Source organism: Ursus americanus, chromosome 31 (assembly GCF_024610735.1).
Source record: "Ursus americanus isolate L20-20 chromosome 31, mUrsAme1.1.p, whole genome shotgun sequence".
Taxonomy (NCBI): domain Eukaryota; kingdom Metazoa; phylum Chordata; class Mammalia; order Carnivora; family Ursidae; genus Ursus; species Ursus americanus.
In genome coordinates, this window is record NC_142157.1 from 17,175,859 (window position 1) to 17,189,213 (window position 13,355).

At 42.9% G+C, this 13,355-nt stretch overlaps 1 long non-coding RNA gene across 4 annotated transcripts in view; it reads left to right on the forward strand.

Moving 5' to 3' along the window:
* The first annotated feature begins 1,243 nt into the window (after nt 1-1,243).
* LOC123785454 (uncharacterized) overlaps nt 1,244-13,355 on the forward strand; it is a 52,467-nt gene continuing 40,355 nt past the window's right edge. For 3 of the 4 annotated variants that reach the window (XR_015722422.1, XR_015722423.1, XR_015722424.1), the window contains exons 1-2: nt 1,244-2,165; nt 10,632-10,687. This is a non-coding gene — a long non-coding RNA (uncharacterized LOC123785454). The remainder of the gene's footprint in view (nt 2,166-10,631; nt 10,688-13,355) is intronic. The other variant, XR_006777638.2, reaches the window with a different exon arrangement.

Genomic DNA, 13,355 nt, shown 5'->3' on the forward strand with positions numbered 1-13,355 from the left:
TCATCAGACAGAGCAGCTAAACTCCCAGACAGAGGTGAGCATGTGCAGAGGGTTACATAGGAATAGTAAGAAAGGACCTCATTTTCCTCACAGATTTTTGGTAGGCTCACCCCAGAAAATCAATCCCTAGCTTGAAGGGAAAGCCACCTAGAAGTGCAAGCTCGTTTATTTTATTCTTCTTCTTTGGAAAATGGAAGAGTGGTGTGACTATCTTTTGGCTATTCCTTATTAACTATTGCTCCACAATGAAAAAAGCAGGTTTGAAGAGATCGGTTTTCCTCGTGTCATGTGGCTTTTGGGTTTGTGTTTCTCGCACAATGCCTTTAAATCACGTGTCGTGTCTGTTTGGTAACCACTGATTGCAGTAAATATTTACAAAGCCCCAAGTACTTTGCCAGGTACTGTACTAGGCTCCAGGGAACAACAGTAAACAAGCAACTCCCGGCTCCCCATAGGTTTGGATCAAGTGGGAAGAGACGCCAATAAATGCGTAAAATATACATGATCAGGTGGTTACAGATGCTGTGAAGGGAAATAAAAGAGGAGTATGGGAGATAAACAGGAGGGAGTTGTAAATCCAAGCTTTACTTTGGTGCCTCAAAAAATATTCCGCTTCCCTCTTTTGTCATTGAGGTTGCTGTGATCACACAATAGACGGCTTCTTAGCTGACTGCAAGCCCCCTTCTTAGGTCCAGTTCCCTCTCACCTTCTCCCACCAGGCACTTTCATTGGATATTCATAAAAGTCACACAATTATGGGTTCCCCAAATAACTCTAACCTCCACCAGCCCTGCCGCCCGTCCCCTCCCCCACTCTCCTCACCCTCACCCCCAGCCTGAGGCACCGGGGTGGATTCAACAAAACCAATGCAGGCTACCCGTGTGTGTGAGCATCGGCCACCTCCCCAGTCTTCTAATTATTTCTGAGAGAGCAAAGGATGTTCTGAGGGTCCAAAAAGCCCTCGGTTACATGAAAAAAGAGTAACTGAAGACTAAAATATTAAAGGAGACAAAGTCAAGGCGGATGGTAGCTCTTCACTGCAGCTCCAACTGACTCTAGGGCTCAAATCTGAATGAAAACGTGGGGAGGAAAATGCAGATTTTTCCTTTCTTTAATTGATATGGAAAAAATTGCCAGCGGTCCCCCGCGCGGTCCCCGCCGAAGGCGGCCCGGCGGCCATTCAGGAGAGGCCGTTTCGCAACAGCTCTTTTACTGCAGACAAAGCCTCCTTGTAAGTCCCTCTGCTGCCCCCGAATAACCACGTTCCGAGTAAGAAAAATAGCGCTGCTGCTCCCGTCAGGCAGCCAGACAATAGCGGCGGGCGGGCCGCTCCACGCCACAGGGCAAAACGCCATCATCTTTGTTTCCACTGCCATCCCTGAAATGAAGTCTCCAGATACTATCGTAGCGCCCAGGACGTGGAGGAGGCGACAACGACTCCGGACCACCATCCTCGATCGTCCCTTTCTGGGGGCAGGGACGCGGCGGCCAGCCCTGGAAGCGGCGGACGCGGCGTGCTGCCTGCGCGCTTCGCCGTCTCCCCTCGGGCGGAGGAGGCAGCGCGGCGGCGACGCTTGACGCCGCGCCCACGCCGACGACTCGGCGCCCCCCTCCCAGCCCCCGAGCCCGGTGGCCGCGGCGGGAAGTAGCGCCGTCCGCGCGCGGAGGGAAACGCCCGGGCGGCGCGGGGTGAAACGCCCAGGCACGCGGCGCGATCGGCCGCTCGCGCCGTGACGCGTCCGCAGGAACGCGGCGGTGCTGGCCGTCAGCTGCGGGAGTCCAGCCCGCCGTGGCTCCGGAACTCCGCGGCGGCCCCGCCTCCCCTCCTGGAAGTGGCCGCGGAGGCCCGCTCGGCGGGAGCAGGCGGTCCTGGAGGCCGGCTGCTGGGCCCGGGGCGGCCGAGGGGGCGGTGGCTCCGACATCGGGGAGTCTCCGCGGGGCCTAGGTCCCGAGCTGTCTGGCCCGAGCCTGTGCAAGGCCAGGCCCCATCTGCCCCCTGGAGCTGGACAGTAGGTGCCACAGGTCGGGCTCCGGAGCACGGTGTGCGGAGCCGCCAGGCTGACTGACGCGGGAGTCGGCCTGGGGCCCCTCCCCAGACTCCACCGCTGGGCTCCCTGAGCCTGGGGTCGCTCCGCTGTGAAGCAGGATGGTTGTGAGAACTCCAGGTGAGATAATGCAGCTAAAAATGCCCGACATGTAGCGTACATAGTAAGTTCTCCAAAATAAGAATAAAAAGGGGACACACTCTTCATACGTGGAGCAACATGGACCTGAAAAACTTTGTGCTATGGGGGAAAGGTAAATACAAAAGGCCTCAGTCTGTATGGTTCCATGTATATGAAATTCTAGAAGAGGCAAAACTGTGGTGACCCAAAGCAGTTGCCTGGGATGGAATGCAAAGCAGCGGGAGGGAACTTTTGGGGGCTGATGGAACAATCCCATATCTTGATAGGAGTGGTGGTTATAAGACATGCAGTTGACAAAATTTATCTCACCATCGTGTCCACATGGGTGAATTGTAGTATATCTAAATTACACCTCAAAAACGGGGAGAAAAGAGTTAAAGTAGTTGCGAGGGATAGTTGAGGAATAAGGGACACGTTGGCTTACAAAATCTGAGACCTAAATGTGTGTTCTCTCTGAATGGAGGGGGTCCTCCTCCTCCAAGAATCCATGACGACCACCACTAGGAATGTGCACTGTACCAGACTCAGTTCATGCACCTCCGCAGATTTGCTCAGTCCCACCCCCAGGTCCCCTCTTAACCTCTTGCTCAGTGCAGAGGCCTCTGCTTCTGTGGCTTCCTCTTGGGACAGCGTCCCCCTGGTTCAGCACTGCCTCTCATACCATGGTTCTGAGGTAGGAGCCTCTGGCTCTTCCCATCAGTCCCAGACTCAGGTAAAAACCTTGCAGTGCAACATGCTCTGGCTTCCCAGGCAATAGCCTGGAGAGGTCATGTGACATACCCAGAAGAGCATCATGAGGCAAATTTGCACCAAAAAGGACAGAAAGCAAGAAGTAGCCAGCATATAAATTCCTCCCCCTTTTTCTCCATAGACAGGTCTCAAGACAAGATGGTTTTGTAGGGTTTGTCTGGAAGCTTTCCTTTGAGACTGAGCAATCAGCTCTACTTTCTTGTGAGGTTGTTTTCAGCTCAGTGACGTGCTGCCTTGTATTTGCTGCCTTTGCATTTCCCCTTACCCTTGCTGCCCTGGGATTGTACCTCCTAATAAAATCCTAGCACTTAAACTTGGCCTCAGGCTCTGCTTTCTAGGTAATCCTTTAGCAGCATTTGGGCTTTAGGTCTGTGCTTGACTGAAAATTTCACAGCCGCAATAACAAACAAAATTAAGGGTTTTTTTTGGCTCTGGCTTACTGTCTTGTTAACCCTAAACTGCTACTTTAAAAGGCAACCAGTTAAGGGGCGCCTGGGTGGCGCAGTTGTTAAGTGTCTGCCTTCGGCTCAGGGCGTGATCCCGGCGTTATGGGATCGAGCCCCACATCAGGCTTCTCTGCTAGCAGCCTGCTTCTTCCTCTCCTACTCCCCCTGCCTGTGTTCCCTCTCTTGCTGGCTGTCTCTGCCAAATAAATAAATAAAATCTTTAAAAATAAATAAATAAATAAAAGGCAACCAGTTAAGACCAATACTGAATGCATAAATTTATATATACATGCCTCTGTTTAAAGATGGTAGAGATAAAAGTTTGCTTTTCCATTTATTGGTTCCTAATGTCAAAGTTAATTTCTAGAGCACTGGCACTTATATATTTTAAACATTGGAAGCTTAAAAAACTTGAAATGCATGTAGGTGCAAAAGAAATATATGTATATTTCAAACATATATTCGAAACATGTTTTCCATCATGATCATAAAGTTACTAGTTGGGGGGTGTCTGTGTTTTCGGTTTATTCATAAAGCCATGTTCTTTCCTAAAATTTTATGTCAAAGCCTTTTAAAGCAACTTTTTCTGGAATGCTTTGCAAAACACTTTTTCTTTACATTATTTTAATTTATTGAAGAGTAGTAAGTTTGTATATTTGATGATAACAGCCACTTGCTTTGTGGTCTGTTTTGCAACTTTGTCAGACCTTTCTCTTCCCTCCCACCTGGCTTGCCAACCATCTGTAACTTGATCAACAGTTATTTGAGATGGGACTGGCCAGGGTCATATGTTAGAAAGAACATTTCCACTTTCTTTCTTTCTTTTTTTTTTTTTTTGAAGATTTTATTTATTTATTCGACAGAGAGAGAGGGAACACAAGCAGGGGGAGTGGAAGAGGAAGAAGCAGGCTCCTAGCGGAGGAGCCTGATGTGGGACTCGATCCCAGAACGTCGGGATCACGCCCTGAGCCAAAGGCAGACGCTTAACCGCTGTGCCACCCAGGCGCCCCTCATTTCCACTTTCTTGACCACAAAATCCTTCCTTTCCTGACCGCTTAAATACTGTTACATAATCTACAAACACGTGGATCTGATGATCTTCTGCTACATGTGTTTGCAGATGTCACACTTGGAAATCTACCTTTCTCACAATATTTTTTATTCTTTTTATTGCTTATAATGTGGCTTATCAGAGTGTTAAAAAATTATTTTAGAAAAAATGTTCTGCCTGCATCTACGTCAGTGAATTGATTTTTGCAGAGAAAACTTTGTCATCCTCTCATGTGAACAGTTTTTAGTCTTTTCATTTGAAAAGTCTGCATTTCTATTTGGGATTAATTTCAGTTACAAGCAAATATGAAGCCAGGCTGGACACAGAAGGTATGTAAACACATATTCACAAAACAAAAAAACATTTGAACATATCTTCAGTCACAGGACACAGTATCAGAGGACATTCCGTTAAACAAATGTGAGCCACTCTTTAAGTCCTAGCACTTGATTCTTTTCAAATATATAAAGGCAGGGGCGCCTGGGTGGCTCAGTCGTTAAGCATCTGCCTTCGGCTCAGGGCGTGATCCCGGAGTTCTGGGATCGAGCCCCACATCAGGCTCCTCCGCTGGGAGCCTGCTTCTTCCTCTCCCACTCCCCCTGCTTGTGTTCCCTCTCTCACTGGCTATCTCTCTATCTGTCAAATAAATAAATAAAATCTTTAAAAAAAAAATATATATATATATAGGCAGGTAACGTTCTAGGAAATGCACAGGTTTTATATATACAAATAGGTGTTCGCCCCTTCAGAATAGGCCGTAAGCTTGCTGCAATTGTATTTCCATGACTCAAACATTTAAAACATTCTTTAGAAATTTGCCACAGGAGACTGAGTCACATTTCTTTAAATGACATCATCCCATCAGTGATAGAAAATCTTCTTCCTCTGAGAATAGATTTAATTTTTAGAAATACCCAAAAGTCATTTGAAACCAGACCAACCTTAGTAACATTGTTCAAAAGGAGAAAATTCAACAAGAAAGAGTAAAAATAAGTGAACTAATACTTAACTTTAAGAAAAGGAGAATTAAGGAAAGATTGAAGCAGAAATCCGTGAATTAGAAAAAAAAAACAGAATTATTGATCAATTCCAAAAGTAATTTTTTTGGAAAAAAATAGGAAGAAAGTAGAGAAATATCTGACAAATCTATTTAATAAAAGGAGAGAGAAAAAATATAAATTAAAAAGGAGAAAGGAGACATAATAGCTATGGAAAAGTTTTTGGTGTTTTTTTTTTAACTATATGAGAATACTATGTGTAGTTAGCTACGTGCTATTACATTTTCTTTCTGGAAAAACATAAATCACCCACATTGAATCAAGAAATAGAAAAAAAATAAGTAAATCAAAACCAGAGAAGAAATCAAAAACGGCTCAGCCCTGTAGGCAAATCTTTGCAAATTTTGAAAGATATATAATTCTCTTTCTAAATGCATAAAAATATAATAATTTAACCCATTTTATGAAGCAAATATAATTACTGTAAATCCTGTCAAAAATATTACAAAAAGTGCACTCAGAAACTACAAACTCATAAGAAAGTCAATGCCAAAATTCCCCTTGAAAATATGACAAAATCAGGGGCATCTGACTGGCTCAGTCGATGGAGCGTGTGACTCTTGATCTCGGGGTTGTGAGCTCGAGCCCCACATTAGGTGTAGAGATTACTTAAAAAATATAAAATCTTGGGGGCACCTGGGTGGCTCAGTCGGTTAAGTGTCCAACCCTTGGTTTCGGCTCAGGTCATGATCTCAAGATCATGGAATTGAGTCCTCTGTTGGGCTCCACACTCAGCAGAGTGTCTGCTTGAGGATTCTCTCTCTTCCTCTCCATCTGCCCCTCCCCACCCTGTCTCTCTGTCTCTCTCTCTCTCAAATCTTTAAAAATAAAGAAAATCTTAAAAAAGTATATGAGCAAATTAAATTCAATGAAGCTAAGTAATTTTTAACATGATCAGGTAGATTTTGTCCTAGAAATGCCAGGAATTTTAATAATACAATAATTGAAGTAACAAATCATGCATTTAGGTTACATATGAAAACCCCTATCATCTTAATAGGTGATAAAAATCTAACACTCCTAATGAAAATGACAACAAAATTTTTAAAAACTTCTTGGTAAATACTAAACCAAGAGCTAATATCATATCCTTTAATAAAGTTTTATAAAAATAATAATGCTAATGGTAAGACACTCAAATTGTAAGGAAGAGGAGGAAGTGTAAAGTTAACTCCTCAACCTCCCATTACCGCCACTCCTCATTCTGTCTCCCAGAGGTGACCTCTATTAACTGTTTCTTATATATCCTTCCAGAAATTTCCCATGTACATAAAAGCATATGACCATCCACTTTGAAAAAAAGCAATCATACTCTACATATTGCTCTGTGCTTGCTATTTTCATCGTATAAAGTACCTTGGACATCGTCCCACATCAGCACATAGGTCTACCAAAATTTTTCATAAAGCTGACTTAGTGAGTATACCACAATTTTTCACTTACCTACTGGGAATATTTTGTCTAGTTTTCCACAATTATATACAACTACAGTGAGCCTTCTTGAATATCTATGTGTGTTGGTGCTGGTGTAGGATTAATGCCTAGCAATGGAATTGCTGGACCCATTTTTGGATAGATATTTGCAAATTAGCATCTAGAAAGGCTAGATTAATTTATAAATGAACTAAGTGTATGCAAAAATGTTGACAGTTATTGAGGCTAGGTGACAGGCACATGAGAGATCGTTTTAGTATTCAGTCTACTTTTATGTGTAGTCTAATTTTATGTGTATTTTAAAATTTTAGTGCTTAATGATTTGACAAGAGAGCATTCTCATTAAAATCCAGTGTAAAGATGTCTGCTATCAATACTGTTCTTTAAAATTATGCTGAAATAATTCTGTAGTAAGACAAACAGAAATAGTAAGTAACATATTGAAAAGCAGAAGAAAATTTGCCTTTATTTGTAGATGATACTTTTGCCTGGAAAACTCAAGAGACTTGATTGAAAAGCTGTCATAACAATAAGTATTAAAAGTCAGTAACTTTTCCAGTGATCGAGCAATAACCTGTTGGGATATATGTATTTTTTTAAAGATCTATTTACATATAAATAGTATTGGCAAGAACTGGAAGGGATCTGTACAAAAAAAAAAGAGAGAGAGAGAGAGAACCACAAAAACAAGATTTGAATAGATTGAGAAATCTATTATGCTCCTAGAGAAAAGTATCTATTCCTTTATTTGCAACCTTAACCAAAATCCCAATAAGAATTTTTTTAAGTTGAAAAAAACTGTATTTCCACTTGGAGGAAAAAATAGGACTAGCCAGACTACTTTGAAAAGGAAGAGTAATAACAGGAGATTCATTGCACCAGATGTTAATAGATTCTGTAAAACTGCAATAATTACAATGATTTTGAACTACTGAGAAGAGATTGACAAACAGATTAATATTTCAGAAAAGAGAGCCATGAAAGAAAATTCAACATACCAATAAATGACACCTCAAGCAATGAGGAGAACATAGATTATTCGATAACTGGTACTAGCAAAACTGGCCAATCATCTGGGGGAAAAAAAATCAATTAGATGCTCATTTCATACTATGCACTGAAATATAACCTAGATAGATTAAAGGGACAGATGCAAAAATGAAGCTGTAAATGAGCTGAAAGAAAATAAAAGTGAATATTTAAGTGATTTTTGGATGGGAAGAAACTAAACACAAAACAATGGAAGATATAATGTAGATTTATTTGCTTAAGCATTGAGAAAATCTATATGTCAAAAATTACAAACAATATTAATAAGTTGAGAAGTAGATATTTGTCTTAAATATTATAAAATGGCAGAGTTAGTATTTGTACCAAGATCCTTCAAAGCTTCAAAAACGAAATCCCATCAGTTTTCAGGCAACGGCAGCATCATTGTATTAGGAGTTATGAGTTTATGTATTATACATTCAGATGCAACCACTTTGAAGAAAGTTCATTTGGAAGAATCATTTATCCCATTTTTAGAATGCTAGGTTTTTGTCGTTTATATGTTTTGTTCTATTTGTTTCCATGTCATTTCATGTGATGATAGTTGGATTACAAATGCTTTTTGCCCACTTTCTTTTTCAAAAGCACCCCCAGGATATTGTGCTTCCTGTCTCCTCTGAAAGAGGTTCACTTGATTTATCTCATTACAAACCCAGGGGCAGATACTCTTACTCTCCCCATTTTCCAGATTATGAAGGGTTTATCTTTGTGGCTGTGAGTACAAATAGACAGCAAACTGAAATATCAAGATAAATCATTCAAAACAAAGTCATTGGAGGAGAAGCCAAAACAAGGGAACAAGATTTAAGAAAGAGGCGGCTGTTAGAAGTACCTGCCAGTTTATACGTGTGCTCAGCCAGGGTTCTTACCTCCTGCCCCAACCTTAGCTGTCACAGACAGACCATGCCCAAGGGATGTAGCCTAGCATTCCACAGTTCCTAAACGAGGACAGGTCCCCGAAGGCCCAGGTCTGGAGAGAGATGAAGTTGTAGACGTGAACGGATGCCTACACTTGTGCTAACACTTACTGGGGCTTAAAACAGGGACTGTTCCAGGCATGTTCTGACCTCGTAATATGCATGAATTGTCTCATGTAACCACCACCAAATGACCCCAGGATTTAGGTCCTTTATAATGTCCGTTTTCCACATTAAGAAACTGGCGTCCAGAAAAGTTGAGTAGCTTGCTCAAGTTTTCACAGCTAGAAAATAGTATTTGAGCCAGGCAGTCGGAGCTGGAGCCCAAGCTCTGTGGCCACATGTAACCATGTATAAAGTCCTTTCATCCACAGGAGCTCCTTTGACCCTCACAACTTTGTGAAGTCAGGAAAAATTCTCCCCAGTTTACACTAAGGCAGTGGGGAAGCCAGAAATAAATGGGTTATTGGAATTAGTAATCTTTTTTTTTTTTTAATGGTCTGAGAGAAGCTGACAGCAGAGCATGGATGAGCATGTGATGAGAAATGACTGCAGGGAAAACAAGCCTTCGAAGGCTTGGATCAGAGAGAAGCGCCCTCAGCTTTAAGGAGGTTCAGCACAAGCTGCATGGATGGGAGGGGAGCTGGGAACAGGCAAGCGGAGGTTATCCTGGCACAGTTAGCTCGGGAGCCATCAGGTTTATAACGATGCGAGATGATAAACAGTGAAAGAAATCACATCCATCACGTTGAACTCGTCTACCTTCCTGAAATACTAGCTCCTACTCCATGTCACTGTTGGTCTAAGAATCCTTGTTAATTTATGTCTCTGTTTATGTACCTGGCCTTTGCTAGTTCAGATAACAAGGCTAGAAGTTGTGTAAACCACCAAAACGAAGCTCGCATTGCACAATAGGATTTTCACCCGGTTTTTAAATACAATCATGGTAATAAAGCTTAGACAAATACTTTAAGAATTTCCTTTCCTAGAACCAAAATAGTTATTAGTTAACTTCTGAACTCATTGCTTGCTTTTTGACTACACTATTTTTTGTTCTGCAATGTTGCAAATACAAAGGAACTTCACAAGAAGCATACATGTTCTGAGAAATTTTTATAAAATAATCCATGTTACATGCACTGGAACTGTATTTATAAGCAGGGAAATAAGAAGTTCTTTTGCTATGTGACTCTCACCTTATCTGATTTTGTTCAAGTCTGAATTGATAGGTATCAAAAAAGATCAATATATCCTAAACTCACTTCAAAATATCCTTAAAGTCAGTATGCACCATCAACTACAAGGGAAATTCTTTTACCTACTGTAAATTACAGTATTAACTTCAAGTTTTATGTAATGGTATATCAGTATCATAAGATTTGTCCAAAGAACATTATCTCTTTACATTTTCGTAAATAATTTCCATCTAAATCGTCTCTCAAAAGTGAGCAAATTCCACGTAGTAAGTCCTTCCTAACTTCCCTTTCCTGCTCCAAACACAACATTCTATAATTTTTGGCCATCAGAATCTTTCAGTGACCTGTAGCAACCAAACAGGTTTCCGGTATTTGATCTCAAATAGTTAAAAAAAAAAAAGGGGGGGGGGGAATTGTTCAGACTAAAATATTTGGCTATGCCTCAGGGGAAAAAAATAAAAGGCACTTTTAATCCATGGTTCTAACAAAATTGTTCTGATTTTTTTTTTTATTATTGCTGGTGCTGGCATGAATGAAATGTAGGATGATTCATCTCATGAGAATTTGAACGCTGGTGGAAAACTGCACAGAAAATCCAGGTGAGTTGAAAGAGAACGAGATCAGGGATTTGTGAGAAAATTCAGTCAGAAACCGAAGAGAGGCTCTGTGAATGCAGGAAAACAAACCTAGCCGGCTGGAACTCTAATATTTGAAGCCCGCTAAAGGCCAGTGACATAGGACACCAGGAGGGCAGAAAAGCCGAGGGTGAAAAGTTTCTGAGCGGGCTATTAAATAGATGTAACTCACGGACGAGCGCGCCCATGTGGGATTTTAATTACTCAGACATCTGTTTAGCGAAGTGTACTACTAAATAGCGATCAAATACAGAGATCAAATTACGTGGGGAGGAGAGTGGAGATGACATTCATGACTCAGAAAGGAGAGCTATCGGCCAGGGGAAAATCAATCCCGGCTTTACATCTCACCAACAGAGAAGCAATTATTTTAGATGTGGGGCTGGTTAGCATCCTAGGTCATGAATTTAATTAAATATCCCTCGAGTGGCAGAAAACAGAACAAACCACTGTATTTAACTGTCAGTAAGACATGCTGCAAATAAATGGTCCAAATTCCTCCTCTCTTCCTTCCCTCCTCCCACAGAGATTTGGTGTAGTTTTCTCTTAAATCCACAGCTCTCTTGCCTTTCCTAATTTAGCCCGCCCTTCCAGTGGAGCCCGTAAACTCCTCTAAGTAGACGGCTTGAGCCAGAGGCAGAATTTGACTTCCCCATTTTCACAATGAGATGCTTGGGAAGATGGAGAGAAGGGGCAGGGATTCAGTCCCTGTTCGAGTTCCTTCCTCAGGCTCAAAGAAAACGGCTGATAATTCAGAGAAATAATCCTGGAATCAGAAGAATCCTGTGGCCCCCTTGTTGGCAGTTAGCACCTTGGAAAGAAAAGAAGCTGAGGGAGGGAGACTCGAAACAAGTAGTTGGAGCAAGAACTGTCGGAGAGATTCCTAAGCAGAGAGGAGAGGAAGAGAAGACATTCAGCTTTTAAAAAGACTATTTAAAACCCACCCTTCCTGGGCGCTGCCCCTTGCAGCCCTCTGCTGAGCTCCAGCCAGCGGTCCACGTGCGGCCCCTTGCCTGGAGCTGAAGAAAGGTGGTTCTTTTTAGAGCCTTCGCCCCAACTCTCCACTCAGCTTTCCTCCCCGCATCCCACCACTTCCTTCAGTGACACCATCATTCTCCCAGCAACAAGCTTAAGCTGGACACTGGTTTCCTCTAAAGTGCTTTTCTTCTGTTTGCAAATAACAGAAACCAACTGGAGAGAACCTAAGTGAAAGTGGAAATTTACTGGAAGGATACTCAGGATCTCGTGGAATCCAGGGAAGATTGGAACAACCAAGCCTTCCTCTGGGACACTTGGCCCAGGAAGTCCCCTGGTTCCTCCAAAGCCCAGCATCAGCGGCTCAGCCCCCAGCCCCCACTCACTGGCCCTCTGCGTCAAAGCCGAAATTCCCGGTAGAGTTTGATTCACACGCAGGGAGTGTGTATTCCAGCTCACACAGTTTAGTCAACTCAGAATTATCCTATATGTGGGTTCATGCCTTTGAAACTGGTCCTTTCCGCTATCATCTCAAAGTCCTAAGAAGAACTACTTGAGGCAGCGCTAACTTGAGCTGAGCGGCTGTGGCTAACAATACAGCCAGCTTCCCATGCCCGGGGTAAACAGAGTGGCAGCAGCCCGGAAAGAGTGCAGCTTGAAAAGAGCCCATTCTTGCTCGGGCAGGCTACTTTCCGAGTGTCCTGGCCAAGGTCCCTGCTGCCAACAGCCAGCAGAGCTCAAGGAGCTCTGCAGTGACTCTGTATTGATCTCCTGAGTGCCAGGCAGCCATGCTAAGTGGTATGTTGGATACAGAGGTGAATGTTTCCTGACCTCGCGGTGCTGAAACCCAGACCTGTATCTCTTGTGTGAGTAGCAATCTAAAGACTTCTAAGAAAAATTTTCCGCATGAATACTGTTTAACTTCCTTCCTACTCCCACCCCCACTCCTGCCCTTGGATGAGAAACCCAAATTTGCCTGAGCTGTAAGGCAACCTCATCGTAAATGAGGTCAAGATTTTGCCCCTTAGAGTCAGAGGCTTCGTTAGGCTAAATCAAGGAGAACCGAGATGACTTTACAATTGACCACAGCCAGGTGTCACTTACTTGTATGATGTGACTTGGGGGTATGATGTTGCGTGGGTGTGGAATTACTTTTGGAAATACAACTGATGTTTTCTTCCCCATCTGAGTAAGTTGGGAGCTTCTGATTAGCAAGAGCTACTGAGGCCAAAGAGAGGCCAGCCAGGGTTAAACGTGCAAAGTGTCTGAAACCGTGGTTTGGGTTTAGATCTGAGAACATTTGATGCTCTGGTTTGGTTTGATTCCAATTTAAACAAGTTGCCTAAGTGTTCTTAAATTTTGGGGGAGTTCGACTTAAGGTGTTAATTTTAAGAGTTAGCAAATTATTAAGGCTCATTCAGGTTGTGGGTTGAGTATTTAATTCAGTTCATATTTGTGGTAAGGACAGAAAAGGTCTGCCTAGGAAAGAGCTGCCACTGGGGAATGGGTGCGTTGGCCCTTGGCCTTGAAGAGGAGCGTCCATTACAGTTCATCCCTTGTGCTGCTTTCCTTGTTTTACTGAAGTGTAGTCGACACTCAGTGTTGCATTAGCTTCAGGTGTACGACACAGCGACTCAACACCTCTGTGCATGATGCT